At 37.5% G+C, this 11,417-nt stretch overlaps 1 protein-coding gene and 1 pseudogene across 2 annotated transcripts in view; one reads left to right on the top strand and one right to left on the bottom strand.

The window, feature by feature from the left end:
* The window catches only part of KCNQ5 (potassium voltage-gated channel subfamily Q member 5), a 496,856-nt gene that overhangs the window by 276,037 nt on the left and 209,402 nt on the right, over window positions 1–11,417 (bottom strand). The gene's annotated exons all lie outside the window — the stretch shown is intronic.
* LOC112837759 (large ribosomal subunit protein eL24-like) lies at window positions 9,373–9,902 on the top strand (annotated as a pseudogene).

The following is an 11,417-nucleotide window of genomic DNA, read 5'->3' as shown; positions in this document are numbered from 1 at the left end:
GTGTGTGTGTGTGTGTGTGTGTGTGTGTGTGTGTGTGTGTGTGTGTGAAACTACATTATGTATTCATGCCGGTACTGATAGAAACTAACATTTTCAAATAATTCCACATGGCTCCATAATGTCAAATTCATTCAGGCTTTGGCTACTGCTAACATTTTAAAGTTTAATAAATATTACCTTATGAGAATATCAGGTTATTTTGCAAATAACCAGGATAATATTGCAGGAAAAAAACTGAGATAAAGAAAAGACAAGCGGCTTAACCAAGTCAGGTACTGACCCAGATTTTCTCAGTGAACAAACATTGCTTCTGGGGAAAGAGTATGGTATCCTGGAATTGGCATTAAGTGAGTAAGGCTACTAAGATAATACTTAGTAATTTATTACATATGCATACTAAGTAGCTTTGTGTCCTGAATAGTACTGATGGTCCATTAATACTTTATTGATTATAAATAGAAAAGCAGCAGCACAGAGGGTCAGGAAGTATTGGAAGTAGCATCCATGGGACATAGACGAGGCCAACATGTGTGCTGCATTTCTGAGGCAGGTGTAGGGTACAGGGAAAGGGCATAGGAATAGGGTAGGTAAAAGTAAAGCATACAGGGGAATGATGTGTTGAGATTTAAAATTTATGATGTGGACTGCAGGGTCTAGACATAATTTTGATATTTTGGGGTACTGAGCTTATGGAGAACTGTGATCCCTCTGCAATGCTGGTTCTAGGTAGCTTCACCATAAGCATCTTTGCTGCCAGCCTTTCTCCCACCAACATCTTTGCCTCATAACTAATTGGCAGTAAGGTGATTTTGCCTTAAAAAATAAAATCACAAAAAGAGAGGGACATTTATTTAGGAAGACATAATGAAAAACGAATAACAAAATTAAAAAGACTTATTGCAGGGCATCTGGGTGGCTCAGTTGGTTGGGCGACTGCCTTCTGCTCGGGCCATGATCCTGGAGTCCGGGGATCGAGTCCCGCATCGGGCTCTCTGCTCATCAGGGAGTCTACTTCTCCCTCTGACCCTCCCCCCTGTCATGTGCTCTCTCTCTCTCATTCTCTCTCTCTCTCAGATAAATAAATAAAATCTTTTAAAAAAAAGACCTATTGCAAAACACAAAATATTTGAATACTTTTAAAATGTGTGCAGATTCAGGGCAATGCTTCACAAATAACTGTTACTACTTTGTGGATTGTACCTCAGCTCTTGTCTTCAAGTCTTTTGTTCTTAGTATCACACATTTTTTAATACATTTTTTGCTTGTTCATTCATCAAGTTGTTTGTCCCTTTTTCACCAAAATTTCTTCCCTATTAAGAGAGTTAGGAGTCTTTCATATACTAGGCCGCATATTTGTAATTGAGCTTTGTATTGTGTTGTGAAAGCCTTCTATCTTGTTGTTTGTTTTTCGCGTGTTGTCACATTGGAATGTTGACAGACGTTCCAAAGTTCTATGGAAAATGTGGGCTCCAAACTCCAAGCCACTGGATAGACCCTTATGACGGCTAAGATTTATATAATATAAAAATGGGAGTATTGCATCAGTGGAGAAATGACACCACACTGTCAACCAGTTGATGAAACCAACAAACTTCCAAACCAAACTGTCAACCATTTATTTTTTAATCTTTTACAACAAAACTGTCTTACAGCCAGTTAGTTATATGGTGAAAATGCTTGCGGCAAAGATGCCTTTGGCAAAGATGCTCATAGTAAAGGCACTGGGCACCTGCAATGCCATCAGAAGGAGATGAATACGGCCTGAAACACGGACTGCTCTGGCTGGGCAGCGTCACCCCCCTGATAGGAGAAAGTGGTGGTCAAAAGAAAGTTCCTATTTCCATCGTTTACTCACAACACACAACACTTAAAATTAGTTGTGCAATATAAAGTGAAATATTTTGTATTTTCAGCTGTAATTTTTATGCTACCCATACCCAACTGTAGTTTTAAAGAAATTCATTTTTTTGAATAAACAAAACACCCTAAAAATCTTTAAAAACAGTACTAAAGAAGTATTTGTTTGTTAATACCTATATCTGGGGAAACTAATGACCTGTTTTGTTGTCCAGGTAGAAATTGGCCAGTCTTCTTTCGGTCTACCTAGTCCATCCTACTTACCATTGAGCTATTAAAAAATAGTTTAAAATATTTCTCAGAATGGTGGTCTAGTTGGCTCTCTTAGCAGCTAAATTTGACTTTCCTTAAGACCTCTAGACTCTTTTCAATAAAATACATTGGGTTTAAGTGAGAAAAGTTTTGTGCAATCATACACAAAACAGGAATCTAAACATGTAAATTTTAGGAATTCATTAAGAGAAGAGATAGTTGGATCAAAGCAATACTTATTTCTAGAGTGGGTACGATTGATCTATCTGTTGAATGATATATCTTGCCTCCTGAGAACAGACTTGTCTGGGCCTGTTTGTGTTGAGGTATCTGGTAACTTGCTCATAAGAACATATAAAGGAGGGCCTGGAAAAATGGTGGTCTCTTTGTGGCTATATAGTATGGGCATACAAACAAGATCAGAAAAAGGCTGATTTTCCTAGGAGCTGCGGATCAATCAGACTTTTCTGTATTCCCAACTAACCCGTTTAAGAAATACTGGCTTGTGAAGAAATATATCCTGTGCATATCATAGAGTATGTTTACACACACAGAATCAATTGAGTCAATTAGTCAGCCATAAGCCATTTCCAGGTTCTTAGCCTATGTTGTCCAGAAGATAACACCATTTCTCTTCTTTCGCTCTGCTCCTATGAATAACAGTGCAAAAATGTTTAGCTTAGAGAAAAACAGATAAGTATTACATCTTTAGATATAAAAAAGACATTGGTTAGGTTTTTTTCCTCGCCTAACAGAGTCACTGGTCGGGTGCTAGAACACTAGACTAAGCTTATGAGGTATTCTGGAAATAAGAAAAAAATCTTTTTTGAAAGCTATTTGCATAGAGATTTGAAAATCCTAAAAAAAATATAAAAAGAAAGACTGCAGGAAGAGAGAGATTTCCAAGCACTATGTGAATCACAGTGAGAAAGCAAGCCATTTGCTATCGCCCTTCCTTGTTCAGTTATTAGTATATCTTAAGCAGATTAAAAACACTGAGTCAACTTCCTTTTTAAATACAGTAGACATGACATTCATGCCAACCCACTCACTCCTCCTTAGAGAATTTGGCTTCCTACTCCCCAAAAAACAGTGCTCCTAGCTCAGGACAGAAACTTCCCCAACTAGCCCAGTCTCAGCTGATTGCACGGAGGTGATCACTGACCTGAGCTGGAGAAGTGGGGACCCTCTCTGAGGAATTCAGAATCAGAGCTTAAGGACAGGAGTCAGTTCCTTGCCTGCAGGGCTTGGGTTTGGAAGTTCATGCAGCGTCGGAGCCAGACTTAGCACCACTGCCAGCCAGAACTACACCCAAGCCCAGAGACCTCGTAGGGCCGGGAAGTCAGGGCAACAGAACTGTTTTGCAGAGGGGAGAAAGGGGAGTAGACAGAGTGAGAGGAGCCGAAACAAGACAGAAAGACTCCATGGAAGGGGAGTTCCTTGAGTTGGTTTAAGCAAGTTTTTATACCTGACCACGAGGGGTGGATCCACATTTTGTGGGGCCTGAAACATAGGCCATTTGGGGAGTCTTCTTTCAGAAGATTTCATAATTACAGTTGAGAATTCAGTTACAGGGGCCCATGAAGCTTCAGTGAGAAGCCCTGAAGCTTCAGCTCAATTACTTTACCTTCATCTCTGCTCACAATCAGGTGATTTCTGAGGAAGATATCCAAAACCACATTAAGGGGGATTTTCTGCAAAAACTCAGAAGGAATCAGGACTGATTTTTAAGGGAATCTTTCTAAAGACCCCTAATTAGGGACCCCTAATTCTGGCAAATCCTTTCTTCTGGCCATTCCATCTTAGGAAGTGTATACGCTGCTGGGATTCTGAGGGCAACACCCATTAATTCATTCTCTAACTCTCCACACATCTCACTGGTCCTTCTACTATTTCAGTTTTGCTGTTGGCCCTCTGGGAATTTACTTGTGTTTTAAATTATCCTTTAAAGGGATCTGTGATGCTCATTTTCTGTATTTGGAATTTTGCTGGTTGGTCTGCATAGTTAAAACCATCTGCTGTCTTCTTGAGTCATTATTAATAAAAAGAAAATTCATGAGGCACATGCTGTTTCCCTGTTTGGCTGGACTTCATTCTAGTCACATCCTAGAAGGATTTCAGATGGATTCACAGCCACTCTTGTAATCCTACAAGCCTGAGAATACTTTAAGAGACTGGGTAGAAATACTCATGTTGCTACCTGAAAATGTGAGCTCTCAACCCCAATCTACATAGGGCACTTTTGCTAAACTTCTAACCCTTCATATGTCAATATTAACATCCATGAAATGGATAAAAAAATACAATCACAGGGAAACTATTCAGAGTGGAAGGTGACCTCTTTTCCCTACCTCTTTCCCCCAAAACACACACACATACACACGCGCGTGCGCAAGCACACACACACACGATTAGAGAGCCATAAAGAGCAGCGAGTCAAAAACACATTAACACTAAGACCACAAAAAAAAAAAAATCACAGGAATTAAATTCATACCCCAATGTATGAAATACAATGATGTTTTTAAAGGAAGAATTCTACCTGGAATGAATGGATTTTTTTCCAGGGAAAGTAGATATTGCTTGATGAACCTTCTGACAGTAGAAAATGAATAAACTGATTCTCTAAATTTCATTGATCCTGAAAATTTTTTTAAAAAAACAAAAAATAATATACACAAGGATGTGCTAATTTTTTGGTACCATACTAAGTGCTTTCCACGAATTGTTCCACATAATCCTCAGAACAGTTCTGCACTATTGTCCCCATTATTTAACAGAAGAGGACACTGAAGCTTAGAAAAGGTGAAGTAAGCCAAACTCACACTCTGGGTAGAGGTGAAGACAAGGCTCACATCAAGGCTTTTTAAAAAACATTTCTCCTCGAGGAAGACTGAGCACTTTGTAAAAAGTTCCTGCTGAAATGATCAGATTGGACTACAGTTTAAACAGGTTTGGGGTGCAGGTGTTTGTTACATTCAGCTACCTTGCAGGTGAAACTGTGGAGGAAGACAAGCTTGGTTAGAGTAAACATGGGGGTAGAGCCAAGGAAGTGTCACCAAACGTGACACTTACCATTATGAACCTCCTCTCATTTGTATTTGAGTACTTGTCTTTCTTATCTCCCCACAGGACCTTGGCTTTTCAGAAAAGGGCACTGTCTTCCCTTTGGTGTCCTGTCCAGTATCTTAGACAGAGAAGATCAATAGTTGAGTGCAGAGATAGCAAAAGGAAAATGAGATTTTTTGATCAATAAGATTACAAAATTATAAAGAAATAATAGAAGGACAAACAAGTATTTAAAAATCAAGAGTAAGTGATGGAGGTAGGCACAAAGATACAAAAAGAACCCCCCAAAACAAAAAAACAAACAAATAGTACAGAGCTTAAATATTTTAGGAGAAACAAAGAAAAAATTGTATTGGAAGATGTGATATATAATGCAGTCAGTTTGAAAGAAAAACTGAAAAAATGTGGGAAGAACAATTACAAATTATTTGTCAGCCATTTCTACACACTAGAGTAAAGTTAATCAAAAATGTTGTTACCTGTGTTAAAAAAAAAGTATTATTTTTATCACTGGATTTTTAAAATGCCACTGATGAAAATTTTTTCTTACAGCACTATGTAATAGGAGGGCATACGTAGTTAAAAGGAAAACTTATTATTATTATAGACTCTATTACAATAAAACTTTATTATCATAGGAGAGAACCTTGGAATTTTTTAATGAGAGAGTTTATACACTCTTTGAGTATATAAACCTTTTCAATTTATGTGGCATAAACACGCACAATTTGAAGAAAGATGGGAATGAGAGAACACCTTAAAAGTTTTTTTTGAAATAAGTATAGACTTACAGAAGTTGCAAAAATAGTATTAAGAGGTCCTATGTACACATCACCAAGCTTCTCCCAATGGTATCATCCTAAATAACTATAATACCTTATCAAAACCAAGAAATTGGTCTTGGCACAATACAATTAACTAAACTACAGACCTTACTCATGTTTTTATGCTCATTTGAACATGTATGTATAATTTTATGAAATTTTATTGTATGTATAGATTTGTGCTACCATCAACACAATCAAGATACAGAACCTTTTAAAACGAGGGATCCTGATAATAGAGAGATGCCATATATAAGAAGGCTATTTTAAGAAAGACAAATAAATGTGGTATAAGGCCAGAAAATTTAGAAGAAAAATTTAGAAGAATTAAGTATAAAGGAAGGAAATATAATAAACTGAAAATATAAATACAAACGTTGAGGAGCAATGATGTAAAAATCACATTTTGAGGGTTACTACCTTAAGAAGACTTGGGAAGTATAAATATATATGTGACATGTTGTACAATGAGAGAATAGTCAACACCCCCTCCCCAGAATGTACATGTGTCAGGAAAACAGAAACAGCCTTTCTTCCTGAAAAATGGGTATGAAGTGATAGAAACAGAAACATCTGATCTCATTGTAAAAATGCAAAAGAATTTTTGAAATAAATTTCTGTGGACATAGAGCTATAGATATTAAGAAAAAATTATATAACCAGAGCATTACTTATATCAAAACAAATGGGTGATACAAAAGCCTTGTGGAATGATACATTTTCATAGCTGGGGAAAATGTTTATGCCAATGCTGCAAACAGTATCCATTTTTCCACACTTCTTTCTTTCCAACAGAGCCCATCTCCTGCCACAGAAGTTGAATTTGCTTTCTCAACTTCCTTTGCAGTAGGGATACGGATATACCATCCAACTCTGGCTGATGGAAGTTGGAGGAAAGTGTGCTACAAAGCATTCCGGGAATTTCTTCATGGATTAAAAAAGGAGAGAGAGAAAGAGACTGAGGAAGAGGAAAAAGAGATTCTTTCCTGCTATTGATGTTCTGTGAGGACAAGGTGCTTGGATTTGCTGGAGCCATCTTGCAACCAGGAGGTGAAGACAAGAGTCTTCTTCAGAGGAGCTGAACCACAGTGTCCACTGAACTAATTTTGGATATACCCTGTGACCAGACTTCCTGTTATGTGATCAAATAAAATCCAATTTTTTAGTCAAGTATGTTCAGATTCTGTTACTTGAGGCCAAACCAAGTGACTGACTGAGTCAGCTAAAAATCATGCGCTAATGTGGTGGTCACTTACTAAGTACCTACCAGGTGCCAAACATGACACTAAGCCCTTTACCTATCTCTTCCAATGAATTATCTATGAATATATGTAATAGAAATGACCAAAAGCCAAGAATGGGCCAAAGAATGACAGTTTTATCTTGGAGATGGAAAAGAATCCACAAGGAACTTTTTTTTATTTTCTTGTACACCAAGGAATTTATGATTTTGGGGGTGTTTTTGTTGAAGGCAGGTATGAAAAGGGAACTGGACTAATAAAGAAGAAAAGTGTAAATATACATTTTAGGACTACTCCTTTATAAATATATTCAATAGCTAAATATATTTTGTATCTTCAAAACCTGGAAATCTTAGAGATTAGCTCTTTTTTTGGCAAGAAAAAGACCATTTTCTGGCTTTATGATTATGAATGATTCAGTCTGCATGCCACATATATATCTATATACATACATATATATTATGTGGGTCTGCAATGTTTTCTTTCCCCTGAAAGGAGAAAAAGAAGATGTGAAATTCTGTAAATACAAGATTATCACTAAGTTTGGATGAACAATGTCTGTTCTCTCCAGGAATACTATTTTCTCAGTTTTACCAAAAGTTTGCACTTGTCTAGAGAAAGAAGTTGAGTGCTCATATTGAGACAGGATGGTTTAAGGCCATTAACTTTAGATTATGGCCTTTGAAGGAGAAGAACTTAATGAACAGAAATCACTTTGCTCAATGGCTGTCATGAATTTAATAAGCAGAAAGAACTTCATGATGGCTGCTTCCCTTGCAATGGTGCCCTGGGTATATTTTAATGGACACATAGAAATGATTTTAAAGCATAGGTCAGTATCTGAAAACTAATTCTCTATAGTTATAAATTTTTTCAAAGCAAAAGAGAATTTTAAAGCTAAATGCCACGAACAATTTTTGAATAATTTTATTCTAATGTATATTCCATATACAGCTCTACTGGTTATGACTCAGCTAAAATTCCACTTTTCCAATGTCTTACCCCTTACTACTTGTTCCCCTCTTTGATCCATATAATTTCTCACTAAATTATACTTCCCTTACTTATTGCTGTGAAATAAGAATGCAGATTCTCTGAGGCAGAGTTCTTTGTGCATTTTGTCCTCTTATGTAATTCCAAGAGATTGCCTGGTGCCTGGCGCGCAGCAGCCATTCAAATGTTTATTGAAAAATTAACGAATATGTTTTTATTCTCTAATTAAATTGCAAACTCTTTGAGAGTGGGGTCTATGCCATGTAATTCTGTATCCTTTCCTATATACATAGTGGGCTTTTAGTAAATAACTGTTAATGAATAGGTTGGATAATGTAATGCATACTGAGAGAATTCCTACTCTTTCAAGTCATAAGTCAGTGTCATGGGTCAATAAGCTCACTCGTTTTCTCTCCCTTGACTTGTAAATATTCAATAAACACAAATTATTTCACTGGGCAAATGCTCATTTATACTCTAAAGTCATTTAGAGCCAGAGTCACACAGCGGGAGTGTGCTAGGCCCATAAAGTCATTTAGTTTTATGCTTATCCAAAAGGCAGAATATGAAGGTCAATATGCAGACAACTGCAAAGGGTTCTCTAGCAAACTTGCTTGGTACTTAAAACGGTTCTTCCTGTAGAATATGCCGACATCAGAAGTATACAGGCAGTCTTTGCTTTGCATAGTAGTGTGGGACTGTAAAAATGACTGCAAACTGAGACCATGCAAAGTGATCTTAATAAGCAATGGAAAACTTAAAATTGATCTTAAAATTCTTTGTCAAAACAGTAAAGTCTCTCATTTTCAGTTATAAAGGTATAGGAAAATGAAAGGGGATAAAATACTTTTTGGTAAGTATACTGTAACTTAAAACCTTAGAAGCACTGTGGATTAAAGTGTTTTCCTTCTTTGTAAAAAAACATTCATAGTTCGGAATAGCACTTTCTTTATTCTTGTCGCGCAATTTACCATTGGGAAAGGCAGTCGTGCGCAGCGTCTTCCCCCATGCACGGTCTCATGAGTGGCCTTGGTAATGAACCCATCCATCACCTCACATAGTTAACATGGGTAGCTTTTTCGGTGTGTATGTAGTGAGAATGCGTAAGATCTACTCAATAAAGTTAAAAAAGTCATTTAAGAAAAGGGTGGCCTTCCCGGCTGCCGCTGCTATGAAGATCGAGCTGTGCAGTTTCAGTGGGTACAAGATTTACCCCGGACATGGCAGACGCTACGCCAGGACTGACGGGAAGGTTTTCCACTTTCTTAACGCAAAATGAGATTCTGCATTCCTTTCCAAGGGAAATCCTCGGCAGATAAACTGGACTGTCCTCTACAGAAGAAAGCACAAAAAGGGACAGTTGGATGAAATTCAAAAGAAAAGAACCCGCCGTGCAGTTAAATTCCAGAGGGCCATCACTGGTGCATCTCTTGCTGATATAATGGCCAAGAAGAATCAGAAACCTGAAGTTAGGAGGGCACAAAGAGAACAGGCCATCAGAGTTGCAAAGGAAGCAAAAAAGGCTAAGCAAGCATCTAAAAAGACAGCAATGGCTGCTGCTAAGGCTCCTACGAAGGCAGCACCTAAGCTAAAGATTGTGAAGCCTGTGAAGGTTTCTGCACCCCGAGTTGGTGGAAAACGCCAATTTGGTGGATCAGATTTTTAAATAACTGACTAAAAAAAAAAAAGAAAGAAAAAAAAAAAAAGGGGAGGCCTTGGGCCCCCAGTTTTTTTTTTTTTATGCGGAGATAAAGAGATCTGAAGCATGTACTGGGCTTATCATCTGCAGAGGGAGTATCTCTCTCTATTCTGGGCCTGCTGTAGACTTTTTTGTTCTTTTTAAAGCATGTGCATCAGTGACCCTCAAGCACACCCCCAGCTGTCTATATTTCAGACCCAGGGGAGGGGTCAGGGTGCTTCTACGAGGACTAAGTGTGCAGCTCCATTGCCCGACTTGGCTGTGGAGTGGATCTGCTGTCTATGGCGGACTGACTTGTTGTAAGGGGCTGGATCCTGGGCACTTTCTCTTTTCTCTTGCTGCAAGAAATGCTGTACCACTTTTTCCTGGTGTGTGTACTGTTTGTTCTCAGCGACCTTAAATCATGTACTGGTCTTTTATGCTGGGTTGCACTTATCTGCCTTTTAATCATGGCCGCACAGCCTGGCTACCCAGTGAAGAGTGCAACACTTATGTTTTGGGAAAAACATCTTTTCTATGGCTTGGAAAAGTGTTATAATCCTTTCTAGGTTTAGATTAGCTTCTGATATTTTGTCCTTTGCACTTTCACGGCGTGAAATATCTGAGAATTCCCTTAATGTGTGTGTGTCTGGCATCACCTTCCTCTGGGACATCTTCAACCTTGTCATCGCCACCACTTTCTTCACGTCTATCAATAGGTTCGCCTTCATGATGTTCCTTTGGCAGGATATCCTGAGTCTGTTGAATGGGGGCAGGGCCAGCATTCCCAGTCAGCTATTATTTCCATAACTCCATTTACGTTTGATTTTAATTTCACTTCCAACATTATTACTTTTTGTTTCTTTGCTGCATTTCATTTTTGTTAGCATTTTATTTTCACTGTTCATTTTTGTGTGTGTATATATTATACATACAAACATATACATTATATATATATATATTGCTATCAAGGATTTGGTAAAATTACAATTGACCTATTATTAAATTCTTCTTAAATCATACATTTTCCAACTATGTAAAAACTCTTATCTAAGAGACTAAAATTTACATAGGGAATCTTTGAACCATTTAAGAGAAGAGGCTTTCCCCAAATGATGTTACTATCAACCACAAGCATTTTTGTAATAAAAAATAATTCCCAAGTAAATACATGTCAGGCGGGCTCTGATCCAAACCAAAGTTTCATGTGTATTGACTTCCTAGAAGACTTCTTTTTAGAATGCTTGATGAAGTTGAGGAAAACAGTCAATGACAGAAATGACATAATTTCTAACAGAACATAGCCAAAATAGGAACACCATTTGTATGTAGCTGTGTCTAATAAACATGTTTTTACATGTTCATTCAAAATTTAAATAGTAAGAGTGCATACTTTCCTCAGTTCATAAGGAATAAAACCCCCAATTTTAGTGTATTTTTTTAGAGAGGTATGAATATGAATTACAATGATTTTATACAGGATCCCATATTCAACTTCTTGGT

The sequence above is a fragment of the Callorhinus ursinus genome, unplaced genomic scaffold (genome assembly GCF_003265705.2).
Source record: "Callorhinus ursinus isolate GAN/ISIS: 27379988/994484 unplaced genomic scaffold, GSC_fseal_2.0 scaffold22, whole genome shotgun sequence".
NCBI lineage: Eukaryota > Metazoa > Chordata > Mammalia > Carnivora > Otariidae > Callorhinus > Callorhinus ursinus.
This window is presented reverse-complemented; position numbering and strand designations above follow the sequence as displayed.